Below are 14010 nucleotides of genomic sequence, written 5' to 3'. Positions count from 1 at the left end.
CCTAAACTGACAGTTCAGGCCAGGAGAGGAACATCCAGAGAAAAAGCCAAAGTAACCATGGTAACTCTGGAGGAGCTGCAGTGATTTGCTACTCAGGTGGGGTAACAATTGGCTGTGCAGTCCACCAAGCTAGCTTTAATGAAAGAGTGGCAAAAATAATGTGACTGTTAATTGAAATGCATAGAAATCCTGTTTATAGTTTGTAACAATCCATGAGACCTGATGGGAAGATGGATGGTGCTAAATACAAGTCAGTGTCAAAAGATAACCTGGTTTATGCTGCAACAGGCTCCAGGGTTTTCCTCCCAGTAGAAAGACAACACTAACACACAGCCTGAACTGGAACATGCACAACATGGACAGTAGGTGTCGCTAGAACACCTGCTTTTGTTCCCTGGATGAAAACAAAAAGCCCTTCTGGACGGCTAACGATCCAGTTAACAAACAAAACGAATGTATTTACCTCTAAAGCCTGAGATACAAAATGTAAAACTTCACTTCCATTTTGTTTAAGTTTACCATGATAAGTCAGTGCCATCTTCCTCATTATGTCTTCTTTGATCACCAACACCAGGATGTTTAAAATACAGTCCAAAATGTTTCCACTTGAGCTTCTGACCCCCAAAATGTCTGTGCACACCACTGAGCCCGAGCTGCAATGCAATAGGTCAAAGCATATCCACGTTTCTGAACAGCCTAGTCAAAGTCCAGACCAAGATCTGCACTATTTAAGATTTTACTTCTATGCCACATTGATCAATATTTTAGACCATCAAATCTGAATGAATTGCAAAGACATATGTAATGTGACAAACATGCGGGTTAAAGGGACAGTTACTGATTTCTATTTATTTTTATTTTCACTCACAACAAACACTTCCTTCTGCCACGTTTTCTGAAACACATCTTAGATCCACAAACAAGCAAAGCAAAAAAAAAAAAAAAAGCTGTTTGGAAACGGCTTCATAATGAAATAAATACTTCGACATTTTATTCCACACTTCAATCAAAAAATAACTAACGTAACACTTTTGACCACATCCATCAACATGATCATTTATAAAAGAATTCTCTCTTTTTTCCATCATCTTCAATTTTGCAACCAGATGTTTTCAACTCAGTCATATAAACAAACCTTCACTGGCTTAAAAGATCATTTTAATACCCTGCATTTATTTTGAAGTGGCATTTTTCTTTCATTTTTTTTTATCAAGACAAAGCCTTTAGTGTCACTCCTTTGTGATAAATTCATGCGAATAAGCTGCTGGTAAATAAATAATGAAATGTAAATGGAAGTTAATAGGCACCAACAGAAAGCATGTGTCTCTCAGCTAACTCTTCTAATGATGCATTCCTTTGAAATACAGAAGCGGAATCCGACGCCGCAGGCTGTAGTCGGGAATCGCCGGGGCACGATGCAGTCTGCATTTCAAATGGTCCAATCTAGGTTTTCCTGCATTTTGCTTTGCATTTATTTACATAGTCCAAGAAAATAAAAACGTTCCGTAAAAACCCATTCCCCTCGCTTGTCATCACCCATTTCTTTCCCCTTCTTTATTGGTTTATCACTTCTATTTGCAAGTATCAGCATGCGATCGCGCGCTTGCACGTCAAAATAACAGAAATGGCAACCTGCCATAAACAGTAAACACATTCTTCTCTTATTTGTTATTTACAAGCCGCGCGTTGAGTGTGCGGCGTTCTGGGATCGTTCCCCCAACAGAAGGCCGGGTTTAATGATCCTGGCTGAGACGACAAGGGAAATGATAGACAACGTGATTACTTCAACAAGTAATTTGGTTAACTCGACGCTGAATCATCAAGCGTCCTGAGTGGAGGATTGAGACGCAGCAACAAGGCTGCAGATGGTCGTGTCACCTTTGGGTGTTCTCCGCAAAGTCCGGATGACGCAGCCAATGTGGTCTGTGTTGCAACTTCTTTGACCTTCAGTTCCTCAGATATTTTAGAGGTGTGGGTTTTATTAGCAGGGACGTTTGGTGGCACAGCTGGTAGCATCCTGGGTTCAAATCCCAACACGGCGTCTTCAATCCATCTGTAGTTTATTTTAAATGTGAATTTTAAATGTGGCTTTGTTGAGAAATAAATTCAGTTTTGGTCTCAACTGACAAGAAAACCTTTTTTTTCCACATCTTTGTTGTTGTTCCCATGACTTATGACACTTTAAATGGGCTTTAAAATGTTTTCTTTTAGTAATGGCTTTCTATTTGCCATTCTTTCCTAAAGGTCAGATTTTTTTGAGTGCACAACAAATAGTTTTCATGTTGACGGATTCACCAGCGCGACTCCCATGGCCATCTACAGTGTGTCTGGAAAGCATTCACGTTTTCCACATTTTGCTATTTTCCAGCATTATTCCAAATAGTGTTGAATTTTTCTTTTGCCTCTGCTCACAAAAAATACCCCAATGTTGGATAAAGTTCCGTTTTTATTTTCATTTTAAAGAAATGTATTAAAAATAGAAAACCTCATTTTCTAAGACATGGTGATATCTAGTCCCAGAGACTTAGAAAAATTTCCCTGAAGTGACGAGACAAAAGTCGAGATTCTTGAAAGGTGTGGATCTTTTACACCTTGCGTAAATTTAATACAAACTTTCAGGACAATAACATCAAACAGTCGAGCATGGTGGCTGTAGTGAATCGATCCAGATGTGATTTCCTGTAATTGGACATATGGATCCATAAATTCTGATTTCTGGCAGAAAGTCTTGAAAGAGAATATCTGACGATCATTTTGTGACCTCCAGCTGAAGCTCACCTGGGCTGTGAAGGAGGATGATGAGCCAAATGATTGAAAACTGGACTTCTGAATGACTTAACAAAAGAGAAAAGGTTTTGAAGAGCACCAATTCAGATGTTGCTGCATGTCTGAAAAGTTTCTGAGTTAGTCTAAAAAAGACCTTCACAGCCAGTTATTCGGTTGTAGTTCTTGGGTTCATTCACTCCAGCCCAGTTTAATCCGCTTTAATCAAACTCTAGCTTCTTTGCCTAGAAAGCCTGGTTTGTTTGGAGAGGTGTGAATGTGCAATTGAACTAACTCTAGTGCAGGGCATTCTGGGTAAACCCAACCAAAGCCAACCTGTGTGTCCAGCGCTAGCAGTAGAAATGGTGACAAAAGAGACAAAAGGGAAATCTTACAACCCAACCAGGTTTTTCAAACGGTTCAGTTTGTTTAACAGCTCCGTGTGAAATGTTGCATTTTTGGTCTCCAATTGTATCGGGTCTACCGGACTGTCAGGTGTGAAAACACAATCAAACCAGTTTGAAAAGCCCCCCCTCACCTCCCTTTTTATGTTAAATCAACTTTTTGAAATTGGTTTGTGGACAAATACATTTTCACAGCAGCATCTGCTAAACCGTGGCTTTGAATGCTGGCTATATGTATCCTCTCCTCTGCAGTCCTCAGTTCGTCAGAACACATTTTTATCAAAATACTAAGAAAACGTCAAGCTTTAGACATGAAGAATTGTCATCACACATTGGAAAGGTGCAAAATCTGAACCGTCAGCAAATGAGGCCGTTTCTATTTCCAAATGAAAGTGATTGGATTGAAGGCAAATCATCCTTGGCATGCTCACATGGACATAAATGACAATAACCTATCAGCCGCTACTTTCGGAGCAACGCTTCTATTAAACCTTTCCTATTTTTAGCAGCGAAGAGTGAAATAAATGTGGCTTATTGGCATCAGGACGGTGCTGTAATCATGGAAGCGCGAGTGATTTAGTGTTGCCTTATAACGCTATCTGAATGGTAATTTAGTTAACCTATGTGGGAAGCCTGATAGCTTCAATCTGAGGGCAGCAACGTTCACATTTTAACAGGCAGACAGCCAGTCAAAGTGGAATCAGCCTATCGGGGCTGCAGCAGGGTGAAGTGGCTTTAAAATGAGCGAGCTGATAGATGGTTAAAACCATGTAACTTAGCAAGTGCTGCCATGCATGTGATCCATCTCATTATCCCCAGAGTTGAGATTTTATCCTGCTGCCGCTGCAAAAGTGTCTTTTTCTTTTTCTTTTTTTTTTGTGCTGAGATGTATCTGCTGGATCCACATTGGCAGAGATAATGCAACCACACACTTCTGCACGGTTTCAGCGAGAGCGCCGAGACGGTGAACCCGCGGAGGAAAGGATTCGTGCAGCTTTTGATGTTGGAAATCAAAAACAATATGTAAGGGGAGAGTCTTGTGCACAAGAAATGCATTGCATTCGCATTTCTTTAGCTTACGTAATATTTAGAATGACAAAGGCGAAATTATTACCTCTCTGTCAAGATGAAAATACCATAATCCTGTCCTTATTTTGCATATATAGTGGAATATATTGTTTTGACATTTGCGGGCTAGTAAACGCGAGCAGAAACAATGTAACTGCCTACATTCCCAGAGATTGGTTTGCTCTTTGTTGGAGCTGGTGGCATTTTTTAAAAGGCTTCCTAAAGAGACCAATTATTTGAAATCTTCCTTATCTACCCAGTAACGTGGGCTGACGTAAATTCACATCACTTTGTGTGTATTCGTATGTGTGTGTGTGACTGGAAAAGATCAAGATTCAAACACAAAAGGACAGGAAAAACAGCTGAATACACACATTTTGATGATTTAGCATTTACATGTCATATCTGTTTGCAGAGCCTTTCAACAGGAGAGTGTATGAACTTTTTTCTCTTTTGTTTGTTTACAGCTGTAAACCTCAGACAAGAATAGTGTACAGCAATGAAATGAAAGGAAAAAGGTCCACAAATATGGGTTGCAATGCATTTATAAATAAAAATCAAAGTGTGATGTGCATACATACATATTGACCCTTTTTAGAACCAGATTTTTCTAAAATAACACTTGGAACAGTTTTTCATCGCCTCCATTTGTTTTTCTTTTTTTTCCTTGTTGAAACTGAATTTTCTTTCATGTCTAAATGTCAGTCTTCAGATTTGGCTACAGATGCTTAACTGGATTTAGGTCAAGACATTTTCTGACACAGAAAATGCATTTAACTGTACATTCGGTTACCTTGCCCTGCTGGAGTATGAACCATCCCTCAACTCGTTCTTCAACTGGTCTCTTCACAGGATTGTCCTTTATTTCACACAATTCATCTAACCGGCTTCTGTTCCTGTTACAGTACATTCCAACAGAATGATGCTGCCATCACCACGTTGCACCACTGGGATTATGCTTGCAACGATGTGAAATATTAGGTTTCCTCCAAGAATATTGTTTTAAGTTTTGGTCATAGCTGACCAGAGAATCTTAGTTTAAGTGTTTGCACACGTCTTTTTGTGCTTGTATAAGAAAAAAATCCTCATCTGTGTTACTGTGATTGGATATTTTTATTTATCCAATCACAGTTTTATCGCACGTTGCTGCCACCTTGGACTCCATAAAAAGCCAAATGACAAGTAACTTGACTAAGTAAAGCTGATTTGCATGAACTTCTCTAAAGATAAATCCCTGAGTGGTTTCACGGAAGTCCAACCAGCCAAGAGAAGGGATTTTATTGTAAAACAAATGCCATTCCAGAGTGTGGGCATTGAAGACAGTCCGCTGCTCCCGGAGCATTAGCGTCAGAGACCAGAGATGTCTCGTAAAAATGTTAAATAGTCTCGGCTTTGGTTGTTTAGAGGTTTTTGTCTCCGATCAGGCAGAAAGTACAGCTGCATACAGGCACCCAGAACCCTATTAAAGGTTAAACTTATTTCCGATTCATTTCACTTTATTGCGGAATTATTTATCCTGGACAGGACAGTTTAGGAAATGTCACCAAATATGGTCATTAAACCCAACAAATGATGCATTGCATATTTCACAAGGCCGATTGCTGAACTGGTGGTTAAATTTGCATAGCCGCCTTGCAGGAGGACACATTCTAGGCAGAGAGGGCAAAGGTCAGACGAATTATGCATTTACCTCATAAATGATCGTGTTTAAAGTTTTCATCTTTAGCTCCAGAGGTTCTGTCCGTATGATTTGTTCAACACGGAGCGATCATCCGTCAAAGCTGTTGGGAAAACTTGCATGTCTACATTTTATGAGCCTTTCTCAGGACCCACTGAGACTTTAATGCTCCAGGATTTACTGTTTTCTAATTGGGATTTATGCTAGAAAAACCCGGAGAGCCAAGTTTGCTTCTTTAACTTGTATCTGAAGAGAAAGAAGGTTCACTGTTGAAAAAGCAGTGTACGGAGAAGCTGCCCTTCTCAATCTGGGACCTTTATCTGAGTGTGTTCACTGTATAAAGAGCACTGTGAGTGTTTTCCTTGCTGAGCTGGTTTGTGTCTCTTTGGCAGGTTGAATGGGTCGCCACAGACCTATCTGAAGTGTGCTGCGTGATTAATATCGGGACAGACGAGTTATTTGTGCATGTTTAAGCTAATTCTTGCGGGGATCCGACTCCAGCATCGAGTCCAATAATGAGCTGCACAGATTTCCGGGAGCTGCAGAATTTATTACTTTTGTTCCAGTTCTTATCGCTGCAAAGTATTTGTAATAATCTGTGTCCCTGTCTGAACCAAATTTGAAGATCTCCTTTGCCTAAATTACTAAGATAATTATCGACCCCTCTGAATCAAGATGCTGTTTTAAAATATCCATAATTTCTTTATTAAAGTATAATTGCACATTATTAAGCACTGAGGGGACTCAGTTAGCAGAGGTCCAGCAGAGCTTTCTTTTTCTTGTTTCCTGGTGTTCATTTGATGCATTCAGCTCAAAAACTTGCATGTTGGATCATCCTGTAGCGACTATGTGGGAAGGAAGGTGCTGAAAGGCTTTGTTTTTGGTTAAATCTGTGTCCTATTGATAATCGTAGATAGATTGTGCCTGAAACAAGCAGTAAATGTGGGCTACTTTTGTTGTTTTTCTGGGGACAGCTTGGAGAACAGCTGCTGCTCCTCGGCATCAATAAGAGTCAGCTCAGGGCAGTGGCAGTTGGGCCTCCAGGGCCGCTGTCCGACACGTTCTAGATGTCACCCCGGGTCAGCACACCTGAGTCAAATGATTGGTTTATTACCTGGCCTCTGGAGAACTTCAAGACATGTTGAGGAGGTAATTTGTCAATTTAAATCAGGTGTGTTGGAACAAGGACGCATCATAAACTTGCAGGACGGCGACCTGTTGTAGGGAATTCAGTCATCTGATCAGGACACTTTCTGCAGATCTTCACAGGGTTTTCTGCTCAAAATCCCACAAAGAAAAGAGTACAGAACGACCTAGAATGTGCTGAGGGAACGTCTGCGCGCCTTTTTACAAGAGATTAACACTTAGATTTCATTTCATTTCATTTACCAGAATGCTGGCGGTTTCTGTCGTCCTTTCAGTGTACACGGTGAAGTTCTTGTAAAGCTGCAGGGCTGCTGGTTCTGTAATGATCCAACGGCTCTTTTAAAAGCCTTTCAGTGTGATTCAGGTCAGGTCTCCTGCTGGCCATTCTATTGTTTTTCTTTCAGCCCTCCTTTTGAGCCGTCAGATCTGCATCCGAGTCATTTAATTTATGTGCCTAAAGACCTAAAACCAATGCCTTCACACTTATTCCTGATGCTCGGTAACAGAATTTACTGTGAAACACGTCAGAGTCGTCTCTCGTTTCCTTGATGCCTTCAGTGTCTTGAGAAGCAGCTCTGCAGCGTCACTCTGCAAAGCCCAGTCTGGTCAAAATGACAATCCTCCAAATCCTTGACTGTTTTCTGTCTGCATCTAAAACTCTACTTCACCACTCTGCGACTCATTTTGTAATCTGCCCATCACTCCATTTGCACAAATTTATCTACAAAACTATAATTGATGAAGCTCCTTCATACCTTCACTCACTCATCAATATTTCCAACAACACCTGCATTCTACGCTCTAATAACTTCATCAGTATGATCGTCCCAACAGTCCGTACATGATTAGGTCAATCCTCATTTAATTTCGCTGCACCCAATAATTGGAACAACCTGCAAAGAACATTAAAGCTCACAACCTCAAGTTCAATATCCACTTTTATCAACTCAGGAAAAATCTGCAGCATGTGATCGACGTAGCTGCTTTTAAAAATACTTGGTTCATCACATGTACATTCAGTCGGTGTGGTTATGGTTGTATGATTTTTGTTTTCTGTTATTCTGTTTTCTTCCTGAACAGGTCTTTGATGAAAATAAGTATTTGTTCTAAACCAACTTACCTGGCAGAATAATTATTAAATTACCACTAATATTACTACTTTTCTATAAAATAAGTGTCATTTTTTTCCTTAATTATCAGGCTCATTATATTGTTTTCACAATAACATCAACACTTTTCTGACACTGTGTTTGTTCTAACTTGAATTATCCTGACATTGAACTCTATTGTCAAACTGGTGGAGGCTTTGACATCAATATGTTAGAGAAAAAAAGAGCATTTCGATGTTATCTGACAGCTCCTTTGTCTTTAATTAGCCTCCTTTCAGCTTAAGTCAATCTCACTTTTTGTAATGCCATTGTCTTACTGCGTAAGCTATGAGTGAACATTCTCATAAAATATTTTCTGTAACAAGTAACACATATCTCATTGTTTCATTAACAGTTGAAAGCAGATATTTACACATGATGCATAAAAAGATAGGCTTCTTTTTCTTTTTTTTGCTACTGTCTGCCTTTCCAAACATTTTCTGTTAGACTGAGATCAGGACATTGTGATAAACGCTCCAGAATAACGACTGAGTCGTCTTTTAGCCACTTTGTAGCTAATTTGTTGGTATGCTCTGCATCGTCTGTGATTTGGCAGGACCATTTTTCCTGAGCTTTAACGTCCTGGCGTCTGTTTCCAAGCAGCTTGAGGGACTACAGATGAAAACTAACCTCCACAGGTAACTCTGGGGCGTTTGTAATATATTGGTATCTATGGTACTGCTAAAGGTTCGGATAGCTACGCTAGATATTGTTATTCCAGCTAGAAAACCTACAGTTCAACAAACTGTACCCATCAGTCAGAATAGTGCAAAAACAACAGAAGACAGATGGAATAATACAAACCAACAACATATTACACTTTTGAGAATAATCCGAATTTCATCCATGAGAGTTTGAGGGTGCTAATACTCTACTAAATTCTCTCAGGACTCTGTGATATTAGTCATTGTTTATTTGAAATGGTACACCTTTATTCTTACTGTAAAAATACGAAACAAAAAAAGTTTAATTGTAGTCGGGTTTTGTGCTTGTTTCAAACGAAATAATCATCTGGCCCAATAAAAATCAGACCAATATTTGTTTGTTGTCGTTTAAACTGTTTCCTTTCCTTGTCCATCTCCAGATGGACATTGTTATGCAGGAAGGCTCCTTCAGATCCACAGCAGCACAGGTCTGAGCCTGGAGCTCTGGCACTGTCAGTAGTTCAGTCTGTATCAAATTTCATCAGCCTGCCTGTAAATCAATCACCTCAGCCGCTCGATGAAGGGGGCATCAGAGTTAAAGCACACAAGGCAAGGGGCACACCCAAAGTTTGTTAACCTATTATCTTTCACAGGAAGTTTGGTCAAGCATGGAAGCTGTTTTTCTCCTCCTTCCTCAGCGGATATTTGACTCATGCTGCTACACGCTCTCCAGTTGTATCCCGGAGCACCTGGCCCTCATGGAGGGCTTCGCTCGGGGGCACACTTCAGGAAGTTGACCTTGGAGGAGAGGATTCTATCTTCCCTTCCTCTTCACATTCAAATTCTCCATGTCTTTTCGATTTACCGTTCCCTGTCTCTCGGCGTTGCTGCAGCTCTGACCTTTCAAGGTTTGCAACATAAAATGATTATCTTCCAAATAATAAAAAGCAGCAAAAGGAAATTGACGGTATTAATTTATACTGTATATTTCATTCTGAGCTGTGGAAAACAGTCTTGCTATCTTCCGTGACATCCGTGGATTTCCATTTCCTCTATGCGCCTTGTCAATAGACGGTAATACATTTTGGCTGCGAACGACATTCTGTTGACGTGATTACATTTGTTTAAACCATTTCTTTGGGAGAAGCTTTTGGAAATGTTTCTCCTCAACACCTTGCATTCGACAAAACAGAATGTCAAGTCTTGAGTTTATCTCTGTGCTTCTTGTGTGAATATTTGTCCAAAATGCATTTAGCTGGATTGCTGGTGTGGCACATAACTCACCGATGGGGTACTGCTGTTCACGCTGTTTTTCCTGTCTGTTTTTCAGACCACCTTACTCATTCTTTTTTGTAAGAGAATGTTATTTTTGCCATTTATCATCAGGTTAGTATGTGGGGTTTTTGTGGAAAAATTAGATTTTTAGGTTTAATTATCTAAATATATGCACCACCTTGCAAAAGGATGTATACCTCATTTGTCGCGTTTCAGAGCATTGAGTGGGATCTGTATGAAAGACAAACAATCTAACACATTTTAGTAAACTTTATACATTTTTGGCATTTAAAAAACGTTTTGAAAAGCAGGTTGTGATTTGTTTGATGTCCCTATGAGAAGGTATAACCAGTTACTTTCAGATGTCATAATTAATATTCATTAGAAAACATTGATAAACTAGGACTGTGAAAACCAATGTGCTTACCAGATAGGGCGGAAATAAAATTATGACGAAGTTTAAAGGTTTAGTTTATAAACAAGTTCCCGGGATTTCAACATCTCACAGAACACAGTTTAATCAGTCATGTAAAGAAGATGGCACAGCTGCAAATCCACCAAGGCTGAGCAGATGTAGAGACAAGCCAAGAGATTTAACATCTACAGCACAAACCATATTCCGTACTTACAGATTTCCTGTCGTCGCCCCACCAGAAAATCAGTCGGACGGCTGACTGGACTGTTGACCGCACCATGCTAGCTAGCCTTTCCAGGCAGACTAATAATGGATCCACTGACTGCAGCCTCTCTGGGTCTGCTTAGCATGCACTCTCTCTCCAACAAGGGTCCACTTATGGTCTTGTGAACGACTATAAATTAGATTTTCTCTGCTTGACCAGGACTTGACAGCAACCTGCAGAGTTCGAGAAGCTCAACCTCAGCACTCCACCCGGGTTTGTGTACAAGCTCGCGCCTCCGGACATGAAGGTGACCTGGTGATAATTTACCACAAGAAGAAGTAGAAGGTGTCCTCTCTCCATGACTCTCCTCACCAGACATTTGAATCCATTGCACTGAAAGTTCATGGTACTTTTCTCTGTATTTTTGCTGCCGGCCATCCAAACGTGAGTTTTTAAATGAATTTTTAAAAAAGGGAGCACCTTATGCTCCCTGTCTTCAAATGTCATTTTCCTTGGTAACTTTAATATTCACTTGGACAATACTGTCAACTCTCTCAGAAAGGACTTCACATTCGGTTTGGACAGCCATGGTTTGAAGCAATATGTAGACTCCCATACACACTCAAAAGCACATATCCTAGATCTAGTTTCTTGTGCTGGTGTAATCCCTTTGTTCTTATTTTGTCTCGTTTCCTTCCAGGCTAACTTTGCACTCTTCAAAATTATTCCATCACATTTAGAACATTGATCTCCCGACTCTCTCTTCTGCTATTAACAACCGTCCCCCTCAGAGAAAACGTAACTACCTGTGATGAACAGGTATCTCATTACATTAAAAGATTGCAAAGCCTTCTGGACATGTCGCCCGCTCTCACTCTGCCCCCTGGTACACACCAGAACTACAAATGTGAGGGCCGCCGTCTGGAGTGGCTCACGAGGGAAACTGGACTTACTATTCACAAGCACATAAATCACAATCACCTGTTGAAATACAAAAACACGACTTTCAGTGCCAAACCTGTTTATTATGCCTCCCTGATTCAATCTAATGAGAATTCATGCACCTTGTTTTCTACATTTAGTAATGCTCTCCAGCCCTCTGACACTTTTCCCCTCATGAATACCCTCTGCAATAAATTTATGAACTTTTGTTTACCTCAAAAATTGAAAAGATTCACTTGCAACTGTCTTATCCTTGCAACACAACTGGTTGCAAATATGGATGGCATATTTCACTGCCATCCATCAGTGAAATATCCTCAGTCTATAAATCTACACCTCCACCTCTACTTTGGTCCCTCTGCCTACAAACTTTGTTTTCCCTCAGTCTTGCCTCTCATTACTGACATCATCCATTCCTCCTTCACCTCTGGTTCTGTCCCTGCATTATTTAAATCTCATTTTATCAATACTTAAGAAATTTGGTTTAGTCCCCATTGATGTTAATAATTTGACCAATTTCCAACATCCCATTTCTAAAGTATTCCCAATCCCAAACCCAGACAGTAGTGGTATGCCCCAAGGCACTTTCCTGGGGCCACTCTTTATTATTTACCTTCTCGCTCCTGGGAACCAATTTCCATCGCTACGCTGATGACACCCAACTCTACATCTCCACCAGACAATTTGTCTTCCTTCTCCCTTCTTGGCAGTTTGGTTCTCTCATCAGCTCCTCAAACTTAATCAAAATAAAATTGAAATACTTCATATTGGCCCAAAATTCACATTCGTTAACAACGCCACTGTCCTCCCCTTCCCACAGATCGAGTTGGGGATTTCCTTGGAGGGCCAAAGTTTAATTGGCCAAGTTAAAAAGCAAAACAAACCCAGCTCAACACCAAGATTGTAGCTTTGCTAACACAACAATCATAATATGAAGGTTGTTCTTCGCACTTTCAATTAAATCTTAAATGTAATATTAAATATCGGAAAAACTGTTTGCTCTTCATCATAATTTTATGTGTTACTTATCTATTGATCATAACTTGTCATTCATTCATTTAGTTTTTTGTAATGCTGTTTGTAATTCAGTCTTTCCTTTAGCCTTATATTTCCTGACGTAGTCTGAAAATAGCCAAGATGAGATTTGTCTACTTGCAGATGTTTCTGCAAGCCTGCAATACACCCATTACAAACATGTCACACATGCAGACATGTATATAAAGAGGATGGTTTGAATCATTTGAGATGCCCTGACACACACGTTTGGTGTGTTTTATGCACTTGTCCTTGTTAAATAATGAAGAGACTCTGTAAATCTTGTGATTTCTGTTACAGTACAGGAAGCAATTTAAAATATTTAAAATTTAAAATTTAAAATTTAAAATTTAATAAACAAGCATTCTTAATAAACAAGAATGCTTGTTTATTAAGCATTCTCATTCTTAATAAACAAATACACATTTAAGTTACAGATTTATGGTGTGTGTTGGCCGTGCAGAAGCGAAAGCATGCTAAGAAAAACATAAAAGTGGCGCTGAAAAGTTGAGTGATTAAAAAACAGATCTTCAGGAAAAACACCACAAACACTTCTGTATTTCATATGTTGTGCTCTGTTTGCAGCACTTTTTAATCCTTTGTACACAATATGCTATGTTGTTGATGCAAAGCAATCTTGAAAGTCTCTAAAGGCAGTTATAAATAAAATGTGTAATTACTAACCTGTCACATAAAAAGTTTGCGGTTGTGACGTAAAATAATGTGAAGCAGTTCAAGTCTTCTGAATGTTTTTAGAACTAGCTTGAACATTAAGCATGTTAACCCTGGCCATCTGTAGTTATCACAAGAACCACTGTCCACAAGAGGGAAGTGTTATCACATTCATTTACCTCCCAACTTTACCGCCTTGATCCTGTCCGGATGCGTCAGGAGAACACGATGAAATGCCCGAGTGGGAATATGAGGAAAATAAGGAAATGTGGGAGACATACATTTAGTCAGATGGCTCAAGAGGTAAAATATATCTCCACCCATGCACACACGCTCATAATGACTCATTTCTCTGGCAGGAAAATCATTATAAGAGCAGTCATCTCTTCCTCTGCATTTAATTTACAAAACTCTTACTTCCCTTCGAATATGTAACGGGTCGGATCAGAACTCAGCCCCCCCCGCCCGACTTATTTATTCAGCTTGTGGTTCACATGAACTCTGGCTGTGGTTGCTGCAGGCGCCATTGAGGGGATCTGTGGTGCGTCCCTGCTCACACAAAAATGTACACTTTGTCAATTACTTAATTGATTTGCAGTAAGTGGTGTAATGATT

The sequence above is a fragment of the Poecilia mexicana genome, unplaced genomic scaffold, assembly GCF_051168715.1.
Source record: "Poecilia mexicana isolate PSO_F unplaced genomic scaffold, ASM5116871v1 scaffold_13, whole genome shotgun sequence".
Lineage (NCBI taxonomy): Eukaryota > Metazoa > Chordata > Actinopteri > Cyprinodontiformes > Poeciliidae > Poecilia > Poecilia mexicana.
The sequence above is the reverse complement of the archived record's forward strand: the minus strand, read 5'-3'. Positions refer to the sequence as shown.